At 45.1% G+C, this 15749-nt stretch overlaps 2 long non-coding RNA genes across 3 annotated transcripts in view; both read right to left on the bottom strand.

Moving 5' to 3' along the window:
* The window catches only part of LOC309663489, a 368186-nt gene that overhangs the window by 218897 nt on the left and 133540 nt on the right, over positions 1 to 15749 (bottom strand). The gene's annotated exons all lie outside the window — the stretch shown is intronic.
* The window catches only part of LOC309663488, a 50620-nt gene that overhangs the window by 33585 nt on the left and 1286 nt on the right, over positions 1 to 15749 (bottom strand). The window contains exon 2 of one of the 2 annotated variants that reach the window (XR_014265311.1): positions 8011 to 8107. The exons of the other annotated variant lie outside the window; for it this stretch is intronic. This is a non-coding gene — a long non-coding RNA (uncharacterized lncRNA). The remainder of the gene's footprint in view (positions 1 to 8010; positions 8108 to 15749) is intronic. 2 annotated transcript variants of the gene reach the window in all.

The raw sequence follows: 15749 nt of genomic DNA, 5'->3' as shown, positions 1-15749 counted from the left end.
TTTTAGCTAGCTCATTCTTCCAAATGACTTAATGGGGTTATTTAATTTAGGAAGATCAATCACTCAAATTTTAGGAGGGCCTTTGGAATTCTCCAAGGATCTCCAAGGACTTGGGAAATGTTTGGAAATAAAAAATAATTTTGGGGGCTTCCCTGGTGGCGCAGTGGTTGAGAATCTGCCTGCCAATGCAGGGGACACGGGTTCGAGCCCTGGTCTGGGAAGAGCCCACATGCCGCGAAGCAACTAGGCCCGTGAGCCACAACTACTGAGCTGGCGCGTCTGGAGCCTGTGCTCCACAACAAGAGAGGCCGCGATAGTGAGAGGCCCACGCACCGCAATGAAGAGTGGCCCCCGCTTGCCGCAACTAGAGAAAGCCCTCGCACAGAAACGAAGACCCAACACAGTCAAAAATAAAAATAAATTAATTATAAAATTAAAAAAATAATAGTTTTGGAATCAATATCTCTGACCCAGATATTGTTTCCTCCTAAGATACAGACACACTTTTACACATACACCGTTCCTATTTGCTTTGGTACCCATGCCTCCTACATGCAAACATATGCACATATTACCTTCTCACAAACTTGGAGTCACCAGGGACTGTGCTCACCCCAGGCAGAGTTGTCAGATAAATATAACAATATAGGGCACCCAGTTAAATTTGAACTTCAGATAAACAAGAGATAAATTTTAAGTATGTCTCAAATATTGCATGGAATATACTTACACTGAATGTATTCACTGTTAGTTAAATTCTAATTTAACTGGCCGTTCTATACTCTGTCTGACATCCCTAACCCTAAGGCATCTACCGCTAGATGCCCCACAGAAGTACTCTCACCTAGCCCCACATAGACACTCTACCATGAACATGAACCTTGATCCATTGTGAATTTTCAGAGAGTCATCTGAAAATAACTAGGGCTGAGGATCTAGAGAGAAGCAGGCTATTCTCAAGCCCTTCACCCATTTGCCTTACTCCTGATCTCACTCAGGAATCTGGTCAGTAATTAAAGGTTGGGGGGTAGGGGTGTACAAACTCACCAAACGTCAAAGACCTTTGGTATCCCAAAAGGTTATTAGCTCACTCATTCTAATTTTTCCCTCCACGACAGTGCTGGTTTGGACTAAGAAAAGGCTGAAAGTATTAGCTCATATGAAGAGTTTAATTACCAGGTACTAGAGAAAATCAAAGAAGCAGCTTAGCTGGTTTCTAAGGTAACGTCCCAGAGACATCCATGACAGCGATGGTGCTGTCTTAGCAGATCTGGTGTTAAAGGACTAGAGGTGTGCTTTGTGCCTGTTATGCATGTCCCCCAACCCCGTGCTCCATGAGACTACCACGGCCATGGAGACAGAGTCTCGGGACATTTCTAAGTCCCTTCCCTGCTCATTCCCTGGAAAGCTGTGTATCCTCCAAGTTGGTGAGCTCTCTCCAAGTGGATAAAAGCAAAGATCTCCCAAGTCCCTGGTAGGGTTCCTTGAAACATCTCTGTCGGAGATAAGTCTCCCTTATTGGGCACATGTAGACAGAATCCCTCATGTTTTTGATTCCCCCTAAAATGAGCTCTGCCCAAGGCTCAGGATTGTAGCTGAAAGTTTGGCAGTGAGCCTGGGATAGTGGGAAAGGAGGTATTCTACCCAGGTTTCCAAAGCTGATGTGCTTCAAAGACCCTTACTGTCAACCAGACTTCCTCTGAGCTTCTACGTCCAGGTTGGTAGAATGGGTTCACTTAACCAGCCAGGTATTGTCAGGAGGAGCAAAGAAATGCTGTCTGTGAATATATGATGAATTCTCAGAGGCACAGCATCAAGATCTGAAATAGCAAGCATCTTTCAAGGGTAATATATGGTTTAAGACTTTCAAAACAGATTCTGTATCTCCAGTATCTCTCTGCTGAGAAACTCCAACTCTTTTGGATGCAGTAAAAAAGATCTCCAGTGTCCTGGAACCCAAATAATTTGGAGGAAAATAGGTAGCACTACAAGGATCCCAGAGGGAAAAAAAAGAATTATGAAAGAAGAGTCCAAACTTCAGCAAAAGACCAATGTTTAGCACATCAAGAGTTTCCTAAGAGTGAAAGTTTTCTATGTATGAAAATTGATAGGATGATGAACTCTTATCACACAAACTCTTGTAGAGTCAACACTCCATAAAGACACACAATCCGAACAGTCTTCAAGGTTGGAGAAGAAGAGGACTGCCGTGACAGCCCAGCACCACCACAAATCAGAAAATCCATGAAGATGTTTTAATAAAAGCTCTTTGGGGACATATATACACTACCAAATGTAAAACTGATAGCTAGTGGGAAGCAGCCGCATAGCACAGGGAGATCAGCTGGGTGCTTTGTGACCACCTAGAGGGGTGGGATAGGGAGGCTGGGAGGGAGACACAAGAGGGAGGGGATATGGGGATATATGTATATGTATAGCTGATTCACTTTGTTATACAGCAGAAACTAACACAACATTGTAAAGCAATTATACTCCAATAAAGATGTTAAAAAAAATAAAAATAAATAAAAAATTTTAAAAAAGCTTTTTTGGTTGCAAAAAGCCGAAACCCTCTCCAACTAGTCAAGGGAAGAAAGTGGTTGTTGAAAGGGTAGAAGGAATGTCATGGGATTGTGAGGACAATCATAAGACTGTGGAACAAGAAAGCCAAAAGCCTTTGTGAATCAGGGCCATTTGCTGCTGAGTATGTGTTCATTCATCTTGTTGTCCTATTACCTCAGTCTCCTAAGACTTCTCAGCTCCCATGACCACCACCAACTGGTCCTTCCTTCTGTGCTTTTCATTCACATTTATGAAAGGGAGACTCTAACTGGCCCAGCCTCACCCATGGGTGAGCCGTGACAGGGTCAGGTGTCTTCCCTGGAGCCAATCACTCTGATTGGTAGAGAGGGTTCAAGGCACTGAGCTTGGCTATGAGCAGGGGCAGGGCAAACGTCATTAAGCCTAATAAAAAGGGAGAGAGGAATACATTGAGAAGGGAAGGCATCTTTAAAAGATGTGTGCACTACTGTGTGTCCACTACCCGCAATGAGTATGAAGGTCGAAGCCCATCCATTTAGTGGACAGAGTGCTAAGAATTTTACATCTGTTTTCCTGTTTAGTATTCCCATCCTGCACAGTGGGCTTATTTCCATTTTATAGGTTAGGAAAACTAAAGCAGAGTTACAGAAGGGTAACTCACCAGGGTCACTCAGCTAAATGCTTCAACTCAGGTCTGTATGACTCCTAACCAGTATGTTTTCAGATGCAGCAGCCACCAAACAAGGTTCTCCCTCTCTAAATGGAGTCAAATTAAATGCACCCAGTAAAAGGCAATCTACTCCAAAAAGCACCTTAAATGAAGAAGAATGAGAAGGGAGGAAGGCCAGAGGAAGGAAAAATGGATTTGCTTTTCCTGAGTAAATGGGAAGGATGAAATGGTAGAAATGTGGAAGAAGTCTGGCCCATCTGAGGACTCTGGGCAGGGGTGGGGGGCAGAGAAAATGAAATCCAAGGCCATAGAAAAGTATTCACTTTAAAGGAGTGATTTTTTTTGTTTTTGTTTTTCTTTGTCCCTGTACCAGAAGTGCCTATTAAAAAAAAAAAAATCCCTGCCGTTGCTCCAGCAACAGACAGAACCATGGCCCTGCAAGGCCTTTGCCAGGTCAAGAGCTTTTTCTACTATCCCGATCCTCAACATTTCCATTGTCAAGATGAGGGGCAGAGGCTTGCCGAGACACGCCGCTCAGAAGACGCAGCAGAAACGCAGACCTCACTTGAGCCAGAAAGTAAGCTAAAGAGCGGCGTAGGGGGGTGAGGGGCACTGTGGCTCGGCCCAGTCATACTTGAAGACAGTGACAGAAGTGGAGCCCAAAATCACATCCTGAAGCTGGTCCACAGAGAAAGTAAGAGGACAGGGAACAGAGAGGAATGATCACAGCTAAAGCACACACACACACACACACACACACACACACACACACACACACACACAGACCTAAAGACCCAGAAATAGACACAATCACACACTCACACAGAAACAGAGAAACAGAGACCAGAGAGGGAGAAACACTGCCTTGTTTATTCTTGTGAAAGGCATCTGGATTTCTCAGTGAAATCCCGACTTGGGTCTTTTCCTCATTTTCCAGCTGGGCTGAATGGTGAAATGCCTGGCATGAGAGGTGGTGTGAGGTAGCCGCAGATCCAAGCTCCATCCCTCTGCCCCTTGCTCTGCTCTTTGCCAGACCACACAGCCTCCCTCCCCCTCCTGCCAAGCATGGCTTAGCTCACTGTCCAGGTAACACACTTCAAAGACTTGGGGGTGAGATGGGCCAGATGCAGGAAGGGAGCAGATTCCACTCCCAGCCCAAACACTCCTCGTCAGTTTTCTTGAAGGTCTTCCCTTCCTCTCATATCCCTGACACTTTGAATAACCCCTGGAAGGTAGAACTGGAAAATCCAATTTTTCACCGGGGCTGTCATCCTCTTTTGCACTGAGGGGCTGTGCAGCTTTATTATTGTGGGGTTGACCAGATGTCAGCCAATGCTGAAGCACAACCTGGCAATAACAGAGTCTGTATGTTCTTCCCTGGAGTTGGTCATGCTCCCTATGGCAATCAGAAATAAAAGGAGGTACTTAAGTGACCAGAAGCCATAGGACATCTATCAAGGTGTGTGTATTATAGGGATACCCCTGAGTATGGGTCTTATGGCTCCCAGGCTGGCTGCCTACATCTCATAAGATATTTCCTTTAGGCTACTTTGTATTCAATATATGTGTCTGATCTCATAGAAAACTGTAAAGATTTCTGCAATCAAGAAACACACTCATTTTTTTTTTAAAGATTTTTATTTGTTTATATGTTTATTTTGGCTGTGCCAGGTCTTAGATGCGGCATGTAGGATCTTCATTGAGGCACACGGGATCTTTTAGTTGCAGCGTGCATGTGGGATCTAGTTCCCCGACCAGGGATTGAACCTGGGCCCCCTGCATTGGGAGCACAGAGTCTTACCCACTGGACCACCAGGGAAGTCCCACACACTCATTTTTGTGTCCCTGGTAACACAAAGTGAAAGACAGTGCCTGGTGCTAAAGTGCTCTCGTTAAACGTCTTTTGACTTGAGGTCATATGCTGGTATCCTCCTCTGACTTTTTTGAAACACTACAGAACTTGAGAAGCTTGAAAACAACCTAATATTTCTTCCTCTCTTAAGTCCATTCTCTCTTGACAATTAGATCTATACACGAGACTTAGCACTGCTCCAAGGACTCAGAGTCCTATTATTGTACTGGTGGGGAACCTGAGGACAAAAATGACATTGACCTGTCAAGCACTGGGGTAGGCAGTATTCTAAAATGACCCCCAATGACCCACACTCTTCTATAAGCCCTTTCCCTTGAATGTTGGTGGGACATGTAACTTGCTTTTAACCACTAGAACATGGTGATAGAATATCAACTCCTGTGATTATGTTACCTTATATGGCAAAGGTGAAGAGACTTTGCAGATTCAATTAATTTGCAGTTGACTTTGAGTCAATCAAAAGGTAGATTATCCTGGGTGGGCCAGACCTAATGATGTGGCTTTTAAAAGAGGCTCTAGATGTTCCCTGAAGTTCTAAACTCAAACCAGCAGAGGTTCCCTCTCTCTCTCTCTCTCTCTCTCTCTCTCTCTCTCTCTCTTTCTCTCCTGGAAAAGATAACTTTTGGTGTGGGTAGAGAGGTTTCCCTTCTGGGTAAGCAGGCAGTCACTTCCTCCTATGAGTTTCCCAGGAGTCCTCTCTCCCACCCAGCCCATCCCAGCTGTTTCAAATGCTCATGTCTCTCCACATGTCCCAATCTCCTCCCACCTTCACACGATGACCAGTTCTTGATTTCCTTCACCAAGTTCAAGTTAAACAGGTGCCCTCCATCACTGCTCCCTCCCAGCACCACCTCTCTGCCTTCCCGGGAAACAGTAATAACTGGGTTCCTGGCAATAACTTGAGTTCTCCTCCTAAGCTCAGAACGAGGTGCTCTTCTCTGCCCAGTGCATTCCCCTCTGGGCATTCATGTTGATACTGCCACATGTTTGTGGATGACCCCCAGGTCTCTCTCACCAGCTCTGCTCTTTCCAGACCTGCTGTCTTCTCTGTGCTCAGGGCAGCTTCACTGGATGTACCCTCTCCACCTCATTCTCCACCTTTATTCAGTGCTTCCTCTGCCCAGATCATCTGCTTCCCCCACCATCCTCTCAGATGTCCAAACTCTGGAACCTCAAAGTCATTTATCCTCCACTGACCCACTTTCCTCAGACATTCCTTTATTGGGCGTCAGTTTCTTCCTCTATAATATAGAAGGAAATCATCTATCTCCCTACTTATTATTTGGAAATGTTTGGGTGAATTTTCAGGGTGCAAGAAGAAAGAAGCTCCAGGACTTCCCTGGTGGTGCAGTGGTTAAGAATCCTCCTGCCAGTGCAGGGGACATGGGTCCAGGAAGATCCCATGTGTCGCGGAGCAACTAAGCCTGTGCGCCACACTACTGAGCCTGAGCTCTAGAGCTCGCGAGCCACAACTACTGAGCCCACGCGCCACAACTACTGAAGCCTGCATGCCTAGAGCCCGTGCTCCACAACAAAGAGAAGCCACCACAATTGGAAGCCTGCGCACCGCAACGAAGAGTAGCCCCTGCTCGCCGCAACTAGAGAAAGCCCGTGTGCAGCAACGAAGACCCAATGCAGCCAAAAATAAATAAATAAATAAATTTATTAAAAAAAAAAAAAAAGAAAGAGGCTCCAGAAACATAATTGTGAACCTGAAGCTGAAGAGTTATGTTTTCCATATGTTTTAAAATTCAGTCAATGGAAATGGACGAAGTGAAGGGAGCTGTGTATAAGGGGCAGGATGGCCACAGAATAATGGTTGTTTCCGGCTGAAGGATGGACTGGTGGGGATTTGTTATACTATTCTGTCTACTTTTATGTATGCCTGAGAGTCTCCACAATAAAAATAAAAAGGGTTTTGTAATAAAGTTAAATATCCAATTAAATCTTTGGGGAAAAAAAAAAAAGGTCAGAGTAGGGTGGGGCAATGCTGTTTTCATAGTCCCAAATGGTAACAATAGTCTGAAAGTGAATTGTAACAGCCCCTCTTGAACCCATGTTTCTCCCCAGTCCCCACCCAGCCTGCATCCTGTGACTTACCAGGGCTATGTACATTTTTGACATCTGTTCTACAGCTGAGAGAAAATAGCTAAGTAGATGGATAGATACGTATACCCATAGATGGTGCCAGTCAATCAGTAAATTATTAGTGTGTTTTTAGTTTTCAGTCACTTCTTTTTAGCCCATGACAACTCACCTCTGGGTCTCTAGAATACAGAGCATTGTCTCCCCGTACTTCACACACCAGCTCCTGACTGAGTTCAAGATTTATAGAACTCCTGGTTTTCAGACCAGGGAACCATCTGACATGGGTGGTCACATCTTTGGGGCCTGTGCTGGTGGTTTGTGGACCAGAGAGTCATTGCACCAGACAAAGGGAGCATGCATCTTTCTGAAGACCAAGTAAAGCCCCTGTACCTTTCTGGCCTGTGGCTCCTGGTGTAGACATTGACTTTCAACCTCTAGAGCCAATATTGACCTCACTGGCTCATTCCCAGAGTCTCAGGGTAGAGTTGGGTCCCCTTCATTCCCAAGCCTTAGTCCTGGCCAACATCAAGTCCCAGGAAATGCTCCGAGTGGACTCTCGCCGGCTCCAACACAGGCACCTGCACCCCTCCCCCACCAGCACCCCAACTGCCCTTTGCCATCTGGCTGGATTTCTAACTGGCTGCAGAGAGCAAGTGATTAGGGAGGATTTAATAACTATCAACAAAAAGGAAATTAAAATTTGTTTGGTTTCATTTCCTTTGCCTTTAATACTTTGGCAATTGAGAAAAGATAACTAGAGAGAGAGGCTGGGCTAACTGAGAAATCAAAAGAAGAAAAAAATGGGAAAGAAACAGACTTTATGCATTTATCCACAAACCTTCACTGAGTGTCTGCTATGCGCCCATCACTGTTCTAGGCACCCGGCAACACGATGGTGAACACAACAGCCCAATCGCCTGCTCTTGGGGCACTTTCTAGACATAAACAGGCCAGGAAAGACAATGAGAATAAAAATGAAGATCTGAAAATTCTGACTATAAAACTACACCATGGAAAGTTGATTGAAGAAGGCATCGTGAATAATAATAACTACCACTGGAGTGTTTACTATGTGTTGTATATGGAATTGTGTCCCCACAAAATTCACATGTTGAAGTCCTCACCCCCAGCATGTGCCCTTATTTGGAAGTAGGGTCTCTGCAGACATAATTAGTTAAGATGAGGTCATACTGGAGTAGAATGGGCCCCTAATCCACTATGACTTGTATCCTTATAAAAAGGGAAATTTTGAACACAGACACACACTCAGGGAAACAGCATGTGAAGATCAGAGTTATGCTGCCATAAACTGAGGAACTCCCAGAAGCTAAGAGAGGGGCTTGGAACAGATCTTTCCCTAGAGTTTTCCAGATAGCATGGCCCTGCCAACACCTTGATCTCAGACTTCTAGCCTCTCCAAACTTGAGACATGAAATTTCTGTTGTTTAAGCCTCTCGGTTCATGGTACTTTGTTACAGCAGCCCTAGCAAATTAATACACAATGTAATAGGTGCTGCGCTAAGCGATTTACATAGGTTATCTCATGTAACCCTCACAACAAACACGGGTAGGTACCATAGCCCATTTTACAGAATAAATGGAACCAGAGTAAGGTTAAGTAACTTGCCCAAGGTTGAGCTGCTTTAATGTAAAAGGACAGAAGTATTCAAAGCTTGGGGCTCAGGGAAACCTGCCCTCCACACCCAATCTACCCTAATTCGGTAAATCCCACCTCTCTCTCCACTTGGCCTTTCAATCCTTGCTCCAAACACGTGTTGTCTCTTTGGTTGGCTTACAGTTAAGATGCCTCCACTTCATGTTTGGTGGTCGAATTGGTGCCTTTACCTGTTCTAAGGCTATACAAGCAGAATGACCTAGTGAGTCGTGATGTTTATGCTGTATGTAGTGACTCATTTACCAACAAACTGGTAGTCAACCCCCCTGACTTCAGGCCCTCTCTGTGTGCGACCTCCAATATATACCACACACACACACACTCAGACCAGCCATAATAGTACAGGTTGTTCATGTTGTTGTTTTTAATTTGTTTTTCTCCAAAGCTCATCGCCCAGTTGTGTAAGTTCCTTACCTCAGCCTTGCATCCAGCACTAGTAGACATTTTCCATTTTCAAAGGTATAGGAGTCATGTAATTTCATTGTGATTGTCATTTGCTAATGAGCTAAAAAGCAGATGTGGATTTGATCCTGAGACAATGCATAAGAGCTGAGTGAAGCCTGGGTGTCCTGATGCTATGTTATAAAAGTGAAGGTTTTGCAGTACTGTTTTGTTTTTCAAGTGACTTAAGGGGTTTTCATGGGTAATTTTGATTATCCTCAGTTTTTGTACGTCAAGCTGACTTTAACCACTATATAGGCCATGACTCCACTATAGCTTAAAAAAAAAAAATAGTGGGAGAATTAAATCATCAAATAGGACAACAAGCCTGTGTATGCCAAGCTCAAAAACCCTGCACGGTAACAGTTAAACCATAATCACAACGTGAGTAGTGATTTATTTCCAGCAAAACATCAACCAAACATCAAATAACACACTAAATTAATGTTGTCATTTTGGGTTTTGTTGGGTTTGTAGTTTTGACTGAGTTTACTTACATATTTGTTGGATTTTACAGTGAGATAAGCGTATGGAGCTTATACCTTTATATGTTTGTACATGTTTAGGTTACACTACAATTAACATATTTTAAGTCCAACAATAGGAGTATACTGGAATTTACTGTAATTTTTAAAGAGTTCATAAATTACTCACACTTGAGACACAAAGGGTTGACCAGACTAGAATACAAAGGTATAAAGTAGAAGCACATCAACATGGATAGTAAAACAATCAGAATGATGAAGAGATAAAACTCATTGTTTAGGAAGATGTTGGAATAATTAGGGGGTGGTAAAAGTTTTTCATTCAAAAATAATTTATTCAGTGCCCTCTGTGCTAGGAACTGTACTAGGGGCTTATGGCTAAGAGGTAGGGAAGGAAGAAGGAAAAGCGGAAATAAGATATCAAGATGAGGGACTTCCCTGGTGGTGCAGTGGTTAAGAATCCGCCTGCCGGGGCTTCCCTGGTGGTGCAGTGGTTGAGAATCTACCTGCCTATGCAGGGGACATGGGTTCGAGCCCTGGTCTGGGAAGATCCCACATGCCGTGGAGCAACTGGGCCCGTGAGCCACAATTATTGAGCCTGCGCGTCTGGAGCCTGTGCTTTGCAACAAGGGAGGCCTCAATAGTGAGAGGCCTGCGCACCGCGGTGAAGAGCGGCCCCCGCTTGCCACAACGAGAGAAAGCCCTCGCACAGAAACGAAGACCCAACACAGCCATAAATAAATAAATAAATTTTTTAAAAAACAACAACAACAACTTAAAACCCATCACATGTTAACACAAATACAATATATTAAAAAAAAAAAAAAAAAAAGAATCCACCTGCTAATGCAGGGGATACGGGTTCAATCCCTGGTCCAAGAAGATCCCACATGCCGCAGAGCCACTAAGCCCGTGCGCCACAACTACTGAAGCCCGCGTGCGTAGAGCCCGTGCTCCGCAACAAGAAGCCACCACAATGAGAAGCCCATGCACCGCAACAAAGAGTAGCCCCCACTCACCGCAACTAGAGAAAGCCCACATGCAGCAATGAAGACCTTGCACAGCCAAAAATAAAATAAATAAATAAATTTATTTATAAATTATTCAAAAGATGTCAAGATGAGTAAGACCTCAGGTCCTTCAAGACATTCAGTCTAATGGGAAGATAGGGCTACAACAGGTAATATTAATTAAGCACTAGTGAGGTTCACATAGACTGTCTCATTCAAGGCTCACAACAACCCTAGGGGATGAGCAATATTATTCCTCCATTTTACTGATGAGGACACAGAGGACCTCATGGGATAAATGGTGCTACTCAGCTAGATGCCCTTAGGAAATTACACATGGGAGTCAGGGAAACCTTCCAAATGAGGTGTGATTTCATCCGGGTCTTTAATGATGACTGAGATTTCACCAGTCGGCACAGAGGGGGAAGGCATTCTTGTCAGAATAGACAGTTTGGGGACTTCCCTGGTGGCGCAGTGGTTAAGAATCTGCCTGCCAATGAAGGCGACATGGGTTCAATCCCTGGTCCGGGAAGATCCCACATGCCGTGGAGCAGCTAAGTCCATGCACCACAACTACTGAGCCCACGTACCACAACTCCTGAGCCCACATGCCACAACTACTGAAGCCCACGCACGTAGAGCCCATGATCCGCAACAAGAGAAGCCACTGCAGTGAGAAGCCCGCGCACCACGACGAAGAGTAGCCCCTGCTCACCATAACTAGAGAAAACCTGCATGCAGCAACGAAGACCCAACGCAGCCAAAAATTAATTAATTGATTATTTTTTAAAAAAAAAAAAGAACAGACATTTTGTGCAAAGCCATGGGGACATGGAAAAGCATGGTTTCTCTAAGTAATGGAACAAAGGTGTAGATTGGCCCAGCTGAGAACACGGCCAGAGTCAGCTGCCTTGAAGGGATTCACGCCCATCCTTCAACCCCGGTAATGGATCAAGCCATGTCACTGGACCGATCCTTCCCACACTAGCAGAAATGCAGTGCTTCCTGATGGTTTGGAAACCAGGCTCAACTCTTCCAAACAGGGCCACCACATACAGCTGTGCACATTGTGCACTGCATGACAAGAGCCCCATCTAAGTGGCACAAACCACACAGCAGACATCACAGATATATACACTCATTGTGACGGTTTCCTGGAAGGGGTAGTACAGCTTCTTTTTTCTAATAAAATCTGTATGTTATAACAATTTTCTGACAAATAGAAGTAAGGTATCTTGGGGAGGGGCATCTTTTTCTAATTCACATAAATGTGTCCTATGAGCTAATGGTGGTAAGCTAGCTCTTACTGCTTTTCCCTCTTGCACTGTGCTGAAACCTATTCCAACTGCACACTATGATCTTATTTGGCCTTTTCATGACTCAAATGCATTACATCAAACCTGCTTCAAGCAGGTAACGCTTTCTCTTTCCTCCTATCCCATGTGATTGCAGCTTCCCTACCTGGTCCATCGCTATCCCTCCTAGATTTGGATCTATCCACACTGTCTTCTGACTCACAACAGATCACTTTTCCTGGTTAATCTCATTTTTTTCCAGAACTCAAACACAGCCCTGGGCCTGCCTGTTGTCAGAACATAAGAGGTCCCATGACCCCAAAAGACAGGAGGCCTCCAACCAGAAACCGTATTCATGGAGCCCTCCCTATTCTGCCATATATTTCTGGAATGGCTCCAGAAGCCTCCTAAACATGAATTCTTAAAACTATCAATTTATATATTGCTCACATAGAAACATAAATCATTCTGAGCTGTAGTTGGCTCCAACTCCTTCAAAAGTCAGCCTTGGGTCTATTTATACGCTAAATGGCCACCAGAGCAAGCCCTGCTACAAAATGAGCTCTAAAGGGGCACATAGGTTCACCCTCAAAATCGTTCTAACTCTGTTCTATAAGAAACTTCCTAAAAAGCCTAGAAAAACATTGTGCAGAAAGGATACAAAGCTATTTCAGGAGGATGGCTACCTCTGCAGCGGGAAGACAGGCATGGGCTGCAGCAGGAGGTGAGCTTTTCTCTGTAACATTGTATTTCTTTTTAACAAAACCTCAAACAAGATGGCGAAATCTTAGTGTGCTAAATGTGTGTGCTGGGTAGAAGAGATCTGTTGCATTATCTTCTGCTCTTAATGTTTGAAATATACCATAATTAACATTTTAAAATGTAAAAAAAAGAAGGACATTTTTATGCACTTTGGCTGAAGACCATATTCTAATTATTCACCAGAGGAGCTTTAGGGCATCCTTTGATGAACCCCAAGTAATCAAGTTCTGACCTGGCCCTTCCTAGGCTCCTAGGGAAAAGATCCTGCATATAGCCGCAGGGGGCACTTGGAGGGTCTCCCACCTCCAGCTGGATTGGTGCTGTCACAGCAAAGGGCAGTGCCAAGGCCGGGACGGTGCACAGTGCACCCAGTGGGCGTCGAAGTGGCCGTCCGTCCCCCCACCCCCATTGTCAGACTTTCACCAGTGTCAGCTTCTTTTCCCTTCTCTAAAGGAGGCGTGTTTTAAATGATGTATCTATTCTGCCACCTAGCCTTCAGCCGCGTCACTACAACAAAGCTCCCTTAAAAGGCTCTTCTGCACAGACCTCAATCTTACTGGATTTCCCTAATCTTGGCGGGGGGACCTGAGCGATTGGGTACTTTATTTCTTAAGGGTCACCGTACCTTAGATTTGGACCAGGGTGAGATGGTAGCATTAGAATGCTCAATGTGAAAGGGTATTTTCCTTTGGGAAAGGGACTGGTCAATCTCAAAAGGGCTTTATAATGGAATAATAACTCACTGTGGGGAACAGTTTAGGCAAATCTGTCTAGGACAGTGGGGACAGCAATTCATAGGAGTGAATGAAGGCAAGACCCTTAGCTGACATTCTTCCTCTCCATGAGGAATCCATGATATCTTATGTCTCATTAAAAGCCTCGCTTTCTCACATCAGGCACCATCCTGGCCTCAAAAGCCACTTAGAAACTCATGGAAAATGACCAGAGGAAAGGACTCACGCTTTATAAAACACAAATGCTATGTACCCTTGGAAAAGTTGTCCATATAAAAGCACAAATCTTTTACTGGGTTGCATTTCTTGAAACATGCAGTTAATCTTTTAAAGGAATGGAAAAGGGCGATCTCTGGGGAACTGGACACAAGTGGATGATATTTAACTTCTTACTTCTCCAAGAAAGATGTGGTTGAAAGGCATCAAAGCTGGAATATGCCAGAGTTAGGAAGCAGAGTTGGGAAACTTGTGGCAGAGAAAGAGGGAAGGGACCCCGGCCTCTGACGTTTGAATCTGGCAGGCATAAATGAGCCACCCCCCATCCCCCAAACTAAATTCACTGATGCAAACTACTTTTTTTCCGGAAGCAATCTTCTAAAGGTGATTGTGAACAGATCTAGGGCTTCAGAACAGAGGGGAGCGGGAAATGGAATAAAGAAAGGCTCCTAGGCATCCTGCATAATCCAACGTCCTGGAACAGACCTTCCCACTCTGCTGTCAGACGTTAATTATGGGCTCTTAGGGGCAAACCCATCCAGCCAGGAGCCCATCTTTAGACCAAATTACCATAGACAATCCCAGGCTACTGAGCGTTCTTTCTTTCTTAAGCCCTCCCAGGGAGCCTACCTGAGGGTCCCTTGGACAGCAGCTTCTGTCCCATCAGCCAACACTCAACCCCTCATGACATAAGCCCGTCCCTAAGTGGAAATACAGACGGTCACTTAATGTCTACAGACTTACAGAGTACCCTTCTCGCTGGCTCCCTGCCGCCAGACCCCATGGACCAGCTCTGGCTTCCTTTCTCTCTACCCTTTTCGTCTTCTGTATGAATCACCCCCCTCTCCCTTTTACCCGTCTTCACACATTTTATTTTCCAGCCACTGGAAGTCGGCTAGACAAAAAGACGTGTCACTGAGGCCGTCTCTCTCAGAATAGAGGGTGGCTGGAACTAGGCAACTCATGTTTCTCTGGAAGGAGTACCACAATCTCCCCATTCATCTGAAATGCTACCACTGTGCCCGAGCCGGCTCTGCTGCGGAGTCGGTGCAGAAATAGGAGCAGGGGCCGGAACACACACGCCACACTGTCCGAACTTGACACAAAGGGGAAAATAATACGTGATCTCCCTCACTCTTCAAATATTCCAACCAGAGTTTTGAATATTAATTTTGCCCCTACCTTACCGAGCCCCCAGACACAGAGGAGAAGCAATGTTAATGAGCCTTGCTTGTTTGTTTGGTTTTTTTTATCATTACACACAGTTCCTCCTCCCTCTCTCAGCCAACACCTAAAGTCCCTCTGGCAATACGAACAAGAGCACAACTTTAAACTTTTGCCTTGACTTTAAAACGTGCCTTTCGGCAAGTAGATAAGTGGGAAGACAGATCAGGATCTGGGGGTGTTAACAGCACAGAGCGAGATGCTTCTGAACCAAACTGGCAAGAGAAATATTTTCTTCAAAGCAGCCCTACAGAAGGAATTCTTATCATAGATGAGGGTGCAGTCTAGTGGCAAACTTCATGAAATGCAGCCCCTTCTCCAAAGGGAAGTTAGAGCACTTCCAGAGGGACGAAGAGAAACGTAAAGGGGGAACAGTCCCACCGCAAGTTCCCCCACATGGGGCAGCAACAGCGCTCAGCTCTCTCTGACCTGGCTCTGAAGTCTACAACTCACCCATGCCAAGTGCAGGAGAAAACGAAAGTCCCCACCTTCATTCTTTGAAGACTTTAGCTTTCTTTCGTTTTACTTAGGAAAGAAGGGTCCTTAGGGTCCCCATAGATCACATGAGGTTCCAAAAGGGATTACAGTGTTCCTGGTAGGGATCAGCAAGTCCTGTGGTGACATCAGCTCCGATTCCTGGGCTGTGCCCGCTGGCACCAGTGTCCCTCATAACGGGGGGGTCCCTCTGGTCTGTCACCCATTCCCTCCAGGGATGTGGCCCTGCCCAATGGAAAT

The sequence above is a fragment of the Balaenoptera physalus genome (assembly GCF_965194825.1).
Source record: "Balaenoptera physalus genome assembly, chromosome: 6".
Lineage (NCBI taxonomy): Eukaryota > Metazoa > Chordata > Mammalia > Artiodactyla > Balaenopteridae > Balaenoptera > Balaenoptera physalus.
Note: the sequence above shows the minus strand (reverse complement) of the source record. Positions and strands in the feature narration are given on the sequence as shown.